Below are 12866 nucleotides of genomic sequence, written 5' to 3' on the forward strand. Positions count from 1 at the left end.
CTTTTGTCTCCTGGAGAGTCAAAGACCCGAAAGACGGACATCGGTAAATTCTTCATCCTATTGTAAACACTGAGGATTTTCTTTTTTTTTAAACAGCAAATATCCTGGTTATTGATCCTCGTTAGTATAGTGGTCAGTATCTCCGCCTGTCACGCGGAAGACCGGGGTTCGATTCCCCGACGGGGAGATTGGCAGTACTTAACCAGCATTTCGTAGGCATTTGGCTGCGACTTGGCGCTGGTAATCTGAAAGGCCTTGATGCAGTGAGGGAAAGAATATTCTGCAAAGACTTTGATGGGCCCCAAGCTTGCTCTGTCTCTTTGATCATCACAGGCAATCCAATGCAATAGAAAACTAGCAGGGAGATTCCTAGCAAACTGGACAAGGATCATCAGAACATTCAAAGATTTGGGCGTCTGTCTATGTGATTACTTGTCACCAAAAACCGATGAGGAGATTCCAAGCAAGCTTAACGCCTCATGAAATACATGTCCTTCCGAGTAACGCTGATCCAATAGCCAACGCACATGAAAGGCTCTGGCATAATGCTCTACTGTGAGCAACAAGATCTCTGTGTCAGGAGTGGGATTTGAACCCACGCCTCCATTCGGAGACCAGAAGTCCCCTTGCTTGGGAAAGCCTTCACCTTGAGTCTGGCGCCTTAGACCGCTCGGCCATCCTGACAGCTTACACTGCTTTTGGCATTGGAATTTGCATATTTTGTGAAGTACTAGGATTGAAGCCAATTAACAGCACAAGCAGCAGCTGTGCATCTCAGAAGGCCGTTACAAACATCCTTTTGACTAGAAAATATGGTTTCTGCATAGTCAATTTAAGGTACAGTTTTCAAACAGAGGACAAGTCTGTAGCACTCAAAAGCCAAATGGAGGCATCCTTTGAACAAACAGTTTGGTTGAAAGATCGTGCAATGTTTTACATTTATTACGACTTGTTGGGATATGAACTCAACACCTTCCAAAACTACAAGCGCCCAACGTGGGGCTCGAACCCATGACCCTGAGATTAAGAGTCTCATGCTCTACCGACTGAGCTAGCCGGGCAAGCGTCATTAACCCTTTATAGGGTAAGTGACTACTTTTGGTCATCTCTGCACACTTTACATATGGCCTCTGCTGCACATCAGTAATGTAAAGAAGCGCGCGGTCCTCACTCAGCCAATCAGAGCAGATCACCCGACAGCACAGATCCCACCTCCGTGGCATTTGACCAATGAACACAGACCTATCGCGCTCTCAACTTACTGTTTTCTCTGAAGTCTGACAAAAAACGAAGTCTGGCTAAATGCATGGTACATTTCAATCAAGTAAATACGGTAACTTTGTTTACAGTCATTTTGTTTTACCACTGAAGGGCAAGGAACCAAATATGGCAACTTAGCTCACATTGATTTTCTACGTGATATTGAAACATTGTGAAAAATGTTACAACAGAGCTAGACTTGTGTTATGTCCCCCAACAACACTCTTGAGTTGAATTATTAATTGAAAAGTATTTCAATGAGTGCCACACTTCATCTAGTACGTCTACGCCTGAGCTCAACTGAAGGGGAAGCGCTCGGATGCATCTACTGTACGCAACTGGGATGCAGAAGGAAAGAGACTCAATGGACTTGTTCATTGAGTCTATGCTAGTGAAATGGTGATTGTGAACATGCCAAGAGTTGTGCATTTCAGAAACCAAAAGTGAAACATTCAGATCGGGATTTGTACCTTTACCCCGCTTGTAGGCCAGACTGCATTCAGGAAGTTAACTTTCATTCTTGCGCCTTGAATTGCTAGGCCATTCTAAGCATAAAGAAGACTCTTTTTTTTCTGCTCTTGAGTTTCTTTTGGTATAGTTCCTCTGATAAGGATTCACGGTTTCTGTAGTGTAGTGGTAATCACATTCGCCTAACACGCGAAAGGTCCCCGGTTCGAAACCGGGCAGAAACATGCAGCTTCATCTCCAATGTGCAGCACATAAAGATACTGTTGCAAATGTGGGTTCTGAACGATTGGCTGTCTGAATCTTCAATATGGAAGCAACAAAGTGTGATTGGACGAAAGGCTTTTGTCTCCTGGAGAGTCAAAGACCCGAAAGACGGACATCGGTAAATTCTTCATCCTATTGTAAACACTGAGGATTTTTCTTTTTTTGTAAACAGCAAATATCCTGGTTATCGATCCTCGTTAGTATACGCGGAAGACCGGGGTTCGATTCCCCGACGGGGAGATTGGCAGTACTTAACCAGCATTTAAAGTGACATATGCATCTGCTCTTTCAAATAGTGATGATGCAAAGTGAGCATTATGGTGAATTTATCACATAACTGTCATCCACAGTTTCTGTAGTGTAGTGGTTATCACGTTCGCCTCACACGCGAAAGGTCCCCAGTTCGAAACTGGGCAGAAACATTTTCGTAGGCATTTGGCTGCGACTTGGCGCTGGTAATCTGAAAGGCCTTGATGCAGTGAGGGAAAGGATATTCTGCAAAGACTTTGATGTGCCCCAAGCTTGCTCTGTCTCTCTGATCATCACAGGCAATCCAATGTAATAGAAAACTAGCAGGGAGATTCCTAGCAAACTGGACAAGGATCATCAGAACATTCAAAGATTTGGGTTGTCTGTCTATGTGATTACTTGTCACCAAAAACCGATGAGGAGATTCCAAGCAAGCTTAACGCCTCATGAAATACATGTCCTTCCGAGTAACGCTGATCCAATAGCCAACGCACATGAAAGGCTCTGGCATAATGCTCTACTGTGAGCAACAAGATCTCTGTGTCAGGAGTGGGATTTGAACCCACGCCTCCATTCGGAGACCAGAAGTCCCCTTGCTTGGGAAAGCCTTCACCTTGAGTCTGGCGCCTTAGACCGCTCGGCCATCCTGACAGCTTACACTGCTTTTGGCATTGGAATTTGCATATTTTGTGAAGTACTAGGATTGAAGCCAATTAACAGCACAAGCAGCAGCTGTGCATCTCAGAAGGCCGTTACAAACATCCTTTGGACTAGAAAATATGGTTTCTGCATAGTCAATTTAAGGTACAGTTTTCAAACAGAGGACAAGTCTGTAGCACTTAAAAGCCAAATGGAGGCATCCTTTGAACAAACAGTTTGGTTGAAAGATCGTGCAATGTTTTACATTTATTACGACTTGTTGGGATATGAACTCCACACCTTCCAAAACTACAAGCGCCCAACGTGGTGCTCGAACCCACGACCCTGAGATTAAGAGTCTCATGCTCTACCGACTGAGCTAGCCGGGCAAGCGTCATTAATCCTTTATAGGGTAAGTGACTACTTTGGGTCATCTCTGCACACTTTACATATGGCCTCTGCTGCACATCAGTAATGTAAAGAAGCGCGCGGTCCTCACTCAGCCAATCAGAGGAGATCACCCGACAGCACAGATCCCACCTCCGTGGCATTTGACCAATGAACACAGACCTATCGCGCTCTCAACTTACTGTTTTCTCTGAAGTCTGACAAAAAACGAAGTCTGGCTAAATACATGGTACATTTCAACCAAGTAAATACGGTAACTTTGTTTACAGTCATTTTGTTTTACCACTGAAGGGCAAGGAACCAAATATGGCAACTTAGCTCACATTGATTTTCTGCGTGATATTGAAACATTGTGAAAAATGTTACAACAGAGCTAGACTTGTGTTATGTCCCCCAACAACACTCTTGAGTTGAATTATTAATTGAAAAGTATTTCAATGAGTGCCACACTTCATCTAGTACGTCTACGCCTGAGCTCAACTGAAGGGGAAGCGCTCGGATGCATCTACTGTACGCAACTGGGATGCAGAAGGAGAGAGACTCAATGGACTTGTTCATTGAGTCTATGCTAGTGAAATGGTGATTGTGAACATGCCAAGAGTTGTGCATTTCAGAAACCAAAAGTGAAACATTCAGATCGGGATTTGTACCTTTACCCCGCTTGTAGGCCAGACTGCATTCAGGAAGTTAACTTTCATTCTTGCGCCTTGAATTGCTAGGCCATTCTAAGCATAAAGAAGACTTTTTTTCTGCTTTTGAGTTTCTTTGGTATAGTTCCTCTGATAAGAATTCACGGTTTCTGTAGTGTAGTGGTAATCACATTCGCCTAACACGCGAAAGGTCCCCGGTTCGAAACCGGGCAGAAACATGCAGCTTCATCTCCAATGTGCAGCACATAAAGATACTGTTGCAAATGTGGGTTCTGAACGATTGGCTGTCTGAATCTTCAATATGGAAGCAACAAAGTGTGATTGGACGAAAGGCTTTTGTCTCCTGGAGAGTCAAAGACCCGAAAGACGGACATCGGTAAATTCTTCATCCTATTGTAAACACTGAGGATTTTTCTTTTTTTGTAAACAGCAAATATCCTGGTTATCGATCCTCGTTAGTATACGCGGAAGACCGGGGTTCGATTCCCCGACGGGGAGATTGGCAGTACTTAACCAGCATTTAAAGTGACATATGCATCTGCTCTTTCAAATAGTGATGATGCAAAGTGAGCATTATGGTGAATTTATCACATAACTGTCATCCACAGTTTCTGTAGTGTAGTGGTTATCACGTTCGCCTCACACGCGAAAGGTCCCCAGTTCGAAACTGGGCAGAAACATTTTCGTAGGCATTTGGCTGCGACTTGGCGCTGGTAATCTGAAAGGCCTTGATGCAGTGAGGGAAAGGATATTCTGCAAAGACTTTGATGTGCCCCAAGCTTGCTCTGTCTCTCTGATCATCACAGGCAATCCAATGCAATAGAAAACTAGCAGGGAGATTCTTAGCAAACTGGACAAGGATCATCAGAACATTCAAAGATTTGGGCGTCTGTCTATGTGATTACTTGTCACCAAAAACCGATGAGGAGATTCCAAGCAAGCTTAACGCCTCATGAAATACATGTCCTTCCGAGTAACGCTGATCCAATAGCCAACGCACATGAAAGGCTCTGGCATAATGGCATAAATCTACTGTGAGCAACAAGATCTCTGTGTCAGGAGTGGGATTTGAACCCACGCCTCCATTCGGAGACCAGAAGTCCCCTTGCTTGGGAAAGCCTTCACCTTGAGTCTGGCGCCTTAGACCGCTCGGCCATCCTGACAGCTTACACTGCTCTTGGCATTGGAATTTGCATATTTTGTGAAGTACTAGGATTGAAGCCAATTAACAGCACAAGCAGCAGCTGTGCATCTCAGAAGGCCGTTACAAACATCCTTTTGACTAGAAAATATAGTTTCTACATAGTCAATTTAAGCACAGCCAGATGCTCCAGCTACTGTCTCCAGGTGATTTGATCCTTGCTGACAAGGGATTTATCATTCATCCTTTGCTTCCTTCTGGAGTACACCTTAATATCCCCCCATTCCTGAAAGAGAAGGGACAGTATACCCCTGCGGAAGTCCAGGCTTGCAGGAAGATCGCAAGATCACGTATTCATGTGGAGAGAGTGAACGAGAGAATAAAGAATTTTAAGATACTGGACCACATCCCTCAACAGTTTCGTCATATCAGCACAAAGCTCTTTCAGGTGTGCTCAATGCTTGTTAACTTTCAAGAACCTATGATCGCTGAAATTGCAGAAAATTGGAATCCAGAGTAATATAGTATAGCTTGCAAGAAATTTCAAAACTTCACGTTAGATCAAAACATTCTAAGGATCTTATAGTTTAAAATGTCTTATTTTAGTGTTACAATTTCTGTGTAATTCCTGGGCCAAATCACATGAAACAAAAAGTGTCACAATGTTCAAAGTCCTCTCTTCCTTCACATGTGGACTGTGGTATAAATGTGTCTAAAAGTGGTGACCATATTGAAAAACATGTGCGTGATGTTGGTCATTAGGAAGAACTTTCAGCCATAAGAATGATGTGGCAGATTTGTGAATCAGGGAAAATTATGGGAAATTTCTTTCAAAAGCAGTTTTTCTCCCATAGAAACGTATTGGCCCTGCCCTCCAACTGAAATAAAATCTTACATGAACACAACCCATTAGTAAGATGTTTAACTCACCCCAGGTTTCAGAAATCAAACAAAAAAATAACAATGACGGTAGCTTTTCTCAGTTTAATAAGGCAACATAGTTTGTGAACATTGTGAATTTGTATTTAACTGTTGTAACAATGTCACGTTCAAAAGATCCAACTAATCAATCTCTTGTTTCTGTCTTACTGTTGAAGAACAAGCAGCATCTTGTTAAAATAAAGTCAATAAGTTTATCCATGTTTGGTGTCCATGTACTGTCTTGCACTATCCGAATAATAGCGATGTCTTTTGTTGTCCAAACAACCAAACCGCAGGCAGACTTGTTTAGTATGTGCAGTTGGCCTTGCACCTGATCATAGTAGGGATGGTCCTCCTTGAGTTTGAATAATTGCTGGTCACCGTGCTTCTGGAACTCTGATCATCATAATCATAAAAAAAATGAACTTGAGTACAATAGACAGTGTTGGGGAGTAACTAAATACATGTATTTAGAATACTCATTTTGAGTAACTATATTCTGGTAAAGTTTCACTTTCATTTGAGAGTATTTAGAATAGTTACTTTCCAATTATCAGGGGAATACTTCCCAGTCTTAATCATTACATTTAAAGCTCCATATTGCACATTAAGAACTTTTAATGTTCACATGTTTTTCCTCCTAAAATAAAATGAATATTTAAACGGCATATAAAGTTCAAATAGTGCACATGTGCGTCACATGATGCCGTATCTGCTGCTCATGTGCATTTGCCAAGAGAGTTTGTGAGTTCCTAATTAATGGTAATTGGTGTTCCAACAATCGTAGTCTTAATTTTTTTTAATCATACGCCATACTTACACTTGAATATAATGACAATCAATGTCAAAGTATTCAAAGTATTCAAAATACAGTACCTACCCTCACTAGACAAAGTAGCGGAATACATTATATAATACATTTCAAGTATTCACTATTCATTAGCTGCATACAATTTCAAAGTATTCTCCCCAACACTGACAACAGATACATGTGTAGTGCAACATGTTTTTGTTCATGTGTTCAGCTACCCAAACAGAAATCTTTAGACATGTTGATGGCCTCTTCAATGGTCATATCTCGGGAGGTGAATGGACACTTTATCTCCAGAATCTCAGGCGCAAGTCGCATCGCTTCCAGCTGACGGGCAAGAGCTGGAAGTTGATGTGTGTAGTTGTGTGTGGCGGGCCGATGTATGATGCCATCTGGACTGGCCCCCAAAACTCCACTTGGATGCAGCCACACACCTGAAATAACACAAACAAATGTATTGCCAATCGTACATGTACATATCTTACCATTGATTATCTGTATTACTGTACAGCTCATTTAATAATGTTTAAATTAGCATGATCAGTTAGAAAATATATTACTTACCAGTCTCTTCAACAACTGCATCTCCAAAAGAGCAATACTTTGCCCGTGCAACAGCTTCGTTGTTAGTACCTCACATGATTGCATCTTTCTTTGACAGATTGTATGAGCAATTGATTGACATAGACAGATAGATAGAGATGGATAGATAGATAGATAGATAGATAGATAGATAGATAGATAGATAGATAGATAGATAGATAGATAGACAGATAGATAGATAGATAGATAGATAGATAGATAGATAGATAGATAGATAGATAGATAGATAGATAGATAGATAGATAGATAGATAGATAGATAGAATATATAATTGACCTGTTCCTTCTCAAAGCTGCCAATGCTGAACCAAAATTTGATGCGGTCAATCGATTTTTTCTCACCAGTGCCCAGAGGTGATTGTCTCTTTGTCCAGCAGTAAGTTGTGCCACCTGCAATACAAAAACTGCACATATTATCCTTGTTGTGATGCAGGTGTCCTTTTGTTATGATCTTCTGTTAAGACCCCTTAAGGTCTTTTCAGAAGGGTTTATGTACTAGGAAATCTGCTTATCAGTTAAAAACATCTTTGTTGGTAAATTATATATAGAGGGTGTTTTAATGCGGGGGACCACTGTACCTGCAAATGTAAACATGAATCATGTGTGCCTTGTCTGAAACCTACAAATGTACCAACCTGCTGTATTTGTTCGGGCGTCATTGACATTTTGTCTTTGAGCCATTGGATTTTGTTCGTAGACTCCAAATAACTGTCTGAGAGCAACAAGTCCTCCACACATGGGACATCAAGCTGTGGGACTGCAGGTTCAGGGGACATCGCTAATATATAAAGAAACAGTAGTTATGTTGATTTGTTTTAATACTCTTATAAATAACAACATGGTAATTGTACTTTGGTAGACCTACAATTACCATGTTATATTTCAATACTTCATGCAATAATGTACAATATTATATTGTATATTATTACATGAAGTATTGGAAATACCAAGTATATAAAAGGGGTCTAGGGTAGTGGATCCACAGCTGGGGGGGGGGGGGGGGGGGGGGGGGGGGGGGTATGATAGGTCCTATATAGATAGGTCCTCTTGTCTGGCAGTTACGTTTAATCTGTTATGTGCATGTACATGTACATGCACATAACAGATGGTCCACTTAAAATCTTAAACATTACAAATAGACAAACAATAATAATAAGACAATAATAAAATACAAACATATAATGGGACATAAACAATACAATACAACAAAAAAACATCAACAATGCAGATAAAAACAGGACAACTGACAACTTAATTAATGGTAACCTGAAAAACGACCAAGTTCTTTCAACTTGTCACAGAGAAAGGTGACATCGGAACACTCAACAGGTCTTGATGTTGCCCTAACATACAATACTTATTGTTAGAACATCTGTACATACTACACTTGACTGACATGTGGACACACAGAATATGCTTACAAATGCAACACATGCTTCAATCCATTGTGTATCACCTGTAATTTGACAACTTTGGTGGGGCTGGAAACAGCTCTTCCATGGTTAGTGTCTGTGTTGGTGGGGCACTTTTGGGTCACTGAATCCATGATGCTTTGATGTCCGTTTTGCTGACATTCTTGTATCTAGCATTATACAAATATAGACATGGGTGACACATACAGTATATATACAGGCATTACGTACTTACCCGAACAATAAAACAGAAGCCCATTGACACAATCACAATTGCTGTCTTCAACAATGTAGTTATCACCAAGCGTAATCTACAATGCGAAAAGGTTATCGTATAAAATACTACAAAACATATTTCTATTTACAATGTATGAACTTACATTTACACGATAACTCCGGTCCCGCATACTAGCTTGAACACGGCCCTGCACCTTTCTCATCTCCTCTTCATATTCAAACTTCAGGACATGGCCCAGAGTTCACAGTTAGTTCCGACCGCTCACTCAATTTTTTCGTCCCAGAGACGAAATTGGTCCAAAACAATATAGAAAAAGCCATCAAGAAGTGGGCGATCTCAGAACAGAACAACCGGCGCGTGTTGTTTGTTTGTATCCGCGGGCGGAAATCTCGCAAAATCTCGCACTTCCGCTTTCCAGCCCTATATAAGGACTGGTCCCACGAAGGAACAAAAAAATAGGACTCAAAAGGGGTCCCACAAACATTAGATGATGCTTGTTTGGGCTGGGGGGCAGGTAAGTATTCTGGGGGCTGTGGAGGCAGGTAAGCATGCAAAAAATAAAGATATGAAACTGTATTTAGTTTTAAAAAAAGTTAATTTATTTACAATAGAAACAATAGATATATATACAATAAAAACATATATACAATAATATAATATATATATATATATACACATGTACACACACACTATATAGACATAGATATAGATATATCGATATATATATATCTATATATATACACAATACAAATAAACAAAAACAAAGAATATATTGGAAAAAAAACAATCTGAACATATTTAGCAAAACAAACAAAGAACAACATTTTAAAAACAATCTGAACATATTAAGAAAAACAAAAACAATAAAAGAACATATTTTTAAAAATAATCGGAACATATTTATCAAAAAAAATGAGTGATTGAATAAGGCTACTGAACAAATAAAAACTTTGATTAAAAAACTGTAAAAAAATAAATAAATAAAAAACTCTATAGTCTTCGTAGTTTCACACTGAGGTCTCTCAGTTTTAGGTTTCCACCGGATCCACTAGTGCAGTGTTTTTCAACCTTTGTTGAGCCAAGGCACATTTTTTTCATTGAAAAACTCACGCGGCACACCACCAGCAGAAAATGTTCTCCTCAAAGTGTCGTGACTAGGAACACCGTATAGTCTCCCTAACCACCTGATATGGAAGAGTATAATATGGCTACTCTGCCGATCACTAGACAGCATAGACACTCAAAAACGGTACATTATTTGTGGATAACAATGCATTTGTTTAAAAAAAAAAACAAATAGGTGAAATTGGATAATTTTCCAAGGCACACCAGACAATATCTCACGGCACACTAGTGTGCCACGGCACAGTGGTTGAAAAACACTGCACTAGTGGATGGCAATTGTCCTTCGCGAGGTTTTTTCCTCAGGGTTCGTTAGACCCAGAGTCCTCGTCCACCCAGAACCTTCTCCTGGCTGCAGAAGTCCCCTGTTGTGGATTCCGAGAGTCCTTCGCCTTTGGGACAGGGCTGGATGCTTCCAGGGACAGGGCCACAAAGACGTGAATGTATGGTGGTGTCAGAGGGTCCGTTGGCACAGACGTGTGTAGTCACGAAAGCACCTCCGACAGTCTCCCCCAGGGGAAACTGAAGCTACAAATGTAGCTTTCCACCACCGAGTATGGAGTGAATGTACAATTGTCTCATGTAAAGCGCTTTGTGACCATGTCTGTGAAAGGCGCTATATAAATAAAGATCTTCTTCTTCTTCTTCATTGCACCAATACTGGTGCTGAGTATGCACCACTGGTGGTGTGAATCAAGCTCAACAGGGTCTTCTTTCCCCGCTGATTCTGCCAAGCCCGTTCCCTTGGCTGTGGTTTCGCAAGAGGGTAGATAGGGACAGTGGGAATCTCGTTCATCCATTCATGCGCGTCACTAATTAGATGACGAGGCATTTGGCTATCTTAAGAGAGTCATAGATGCTCCCGCCGTTTTACCCGCACTTCATTGAATTTCTTACACGCCGAAACTCACCGGCCTGACGGGAGGGACCACATTGGGAACCCAAAGGGCACCCGTGTGGAACCAACCAACATAGATGATGCCTGTGATCGGACGCCCGGGGGCTTCGCCGGGATCACAAGAGATGGGTTCCTCCGAAGAACTCGGTTTGCCCATCGACTCGATTACGAGGATATTATAGATGCTCCTCGTCTAGGGCTGACGGGCGGTAGCCCTTGCCATCATCAATAGTATAGGAGGTTGCGCATCTATTGAATGGTGAACTGTTCCGTGACTGTCCCATCACAAAATCTTCTTGTATCTTGAACTCATCTCCTTAAACACTCTGCAGGTTTTAATAGTTCCTTTTAGTGTCATGGATGCCATGACCAAACCAAGAGGTTTAGAACCAGCTGACGAGATCCCCATTCTTTGCAGCAACTCTTCGTTCTCTTCTGGCCACTTTCCTCTGGCTCCCATAGGAAATCTGAAGAATTCCACTGTCTGTGTACCTGTGCAGTCCTTGACCGCCTCTGCAAACGGTGAATATTTTCTGACTTTAAGCTCCCTTCGGTTCCTGAGAGACCACTGGGTTGACTCAAACACGATGGCCACATCCACCACCAATGCGGTTCCATCTTTGACCATGATCAAATCCGGGGCACCGACCTTCCCTGCTGGTCCAGACAATCTTTTTTCCCTGAGGACCATCCATTTGTTTGTTCGGGCAATGTTCTCCAGTTCACTGCATATTTTATTGTGGTTCACCATTTGTATTTTCCGAAGGGTCTTACAGATACTCACTATATGCAGCAGTGTTTCCGGGGAGGCTCCACAGAGCCGACATATGATTGATTTCTTTTCACGGCCCCTGGAATATGTGGCCCGACACTGCAGGGTGTTAGATCTTAACCTCAGGGCCGTTAGAAATTCGTGTTGGGAGAGACGTTTCCCAACTGGATCATTCACCCATGCGTTTGATGTACCGTCATTCTCAAAGTTACAGACGCCTGCACCCTGAGTCTTGAGTTTCTTCCACCTGGCAAACTCCAATTTTTTGAGGCGTGAGGAAGACAGTAGTTTGATGTCAATGTTGTCCACTCCGGGAAATTCCTCTTTGGGGTAGAGCTTGGTCCATCTTGACTTAATCGAGGAATCAAGCTTTAATGCTTCGGCCATAGCAGCGACTGTCTGGTCACTGGATGAGGCCAAGCATACCATCCTCTTCAACTGCATTGCGGGGATTAGTATTGCAAGCTTCTGAACACCCAATCCACCCTCCTTGCACCTAGAGTAAAGTAGTCCGTCGGAAGTAAACTGTTCCAGGTGCAACCATAGTTTGACCTCCTTCCTGATCAATTGGTCATATTTTTTTAGATTAGTCACTCCAAGGTTGGAATGATCTGCTCTATAGAGCAATGCAGGTAAAAGATATCGCTTGAGTAGTTCAATCTTTTGGGTTGGTTTGAGGGCGGATTTGGAGATCCGCTTTAGTCCAACACATATGTCCCCTGTAAGGTCTTCTTTTTGTACTCCTTCCCATGGGCTTATTTTAATACCCAGGTATTCAATATGTCCGTTTGTAGCCACCATGTTCAGGGGTTGTCCTGAGATGGTCCAGTTGGCACAAGGGTTCAATCTCATGGACCTCTTCACAGGTGCCAGGAGAAAGCCGTGGCACTTTTGTGGGTTAACTTTTAGTCCCGCGTTGTTGCAGAAGAGTTCCAGTATCTCCAAATTCGTGGCCATTCCTTCCCATGATTCGCTTAAAAGAATTAGGTCATCGGCATATGCCATGGCCGT

The sequence above is a fragment of the Gobius niger genome (genome assembly GCF_951799975.1).
Source record: "Gobius niger genome assembly, chromosome: 22".
NCBI classification, from domain to species: domain Eukaryota; kingdom Metazoa; phylum Chordata; class Actinopteri; order Gobiiformes; family Gobiidae; genus Gobius; species Gobius niger.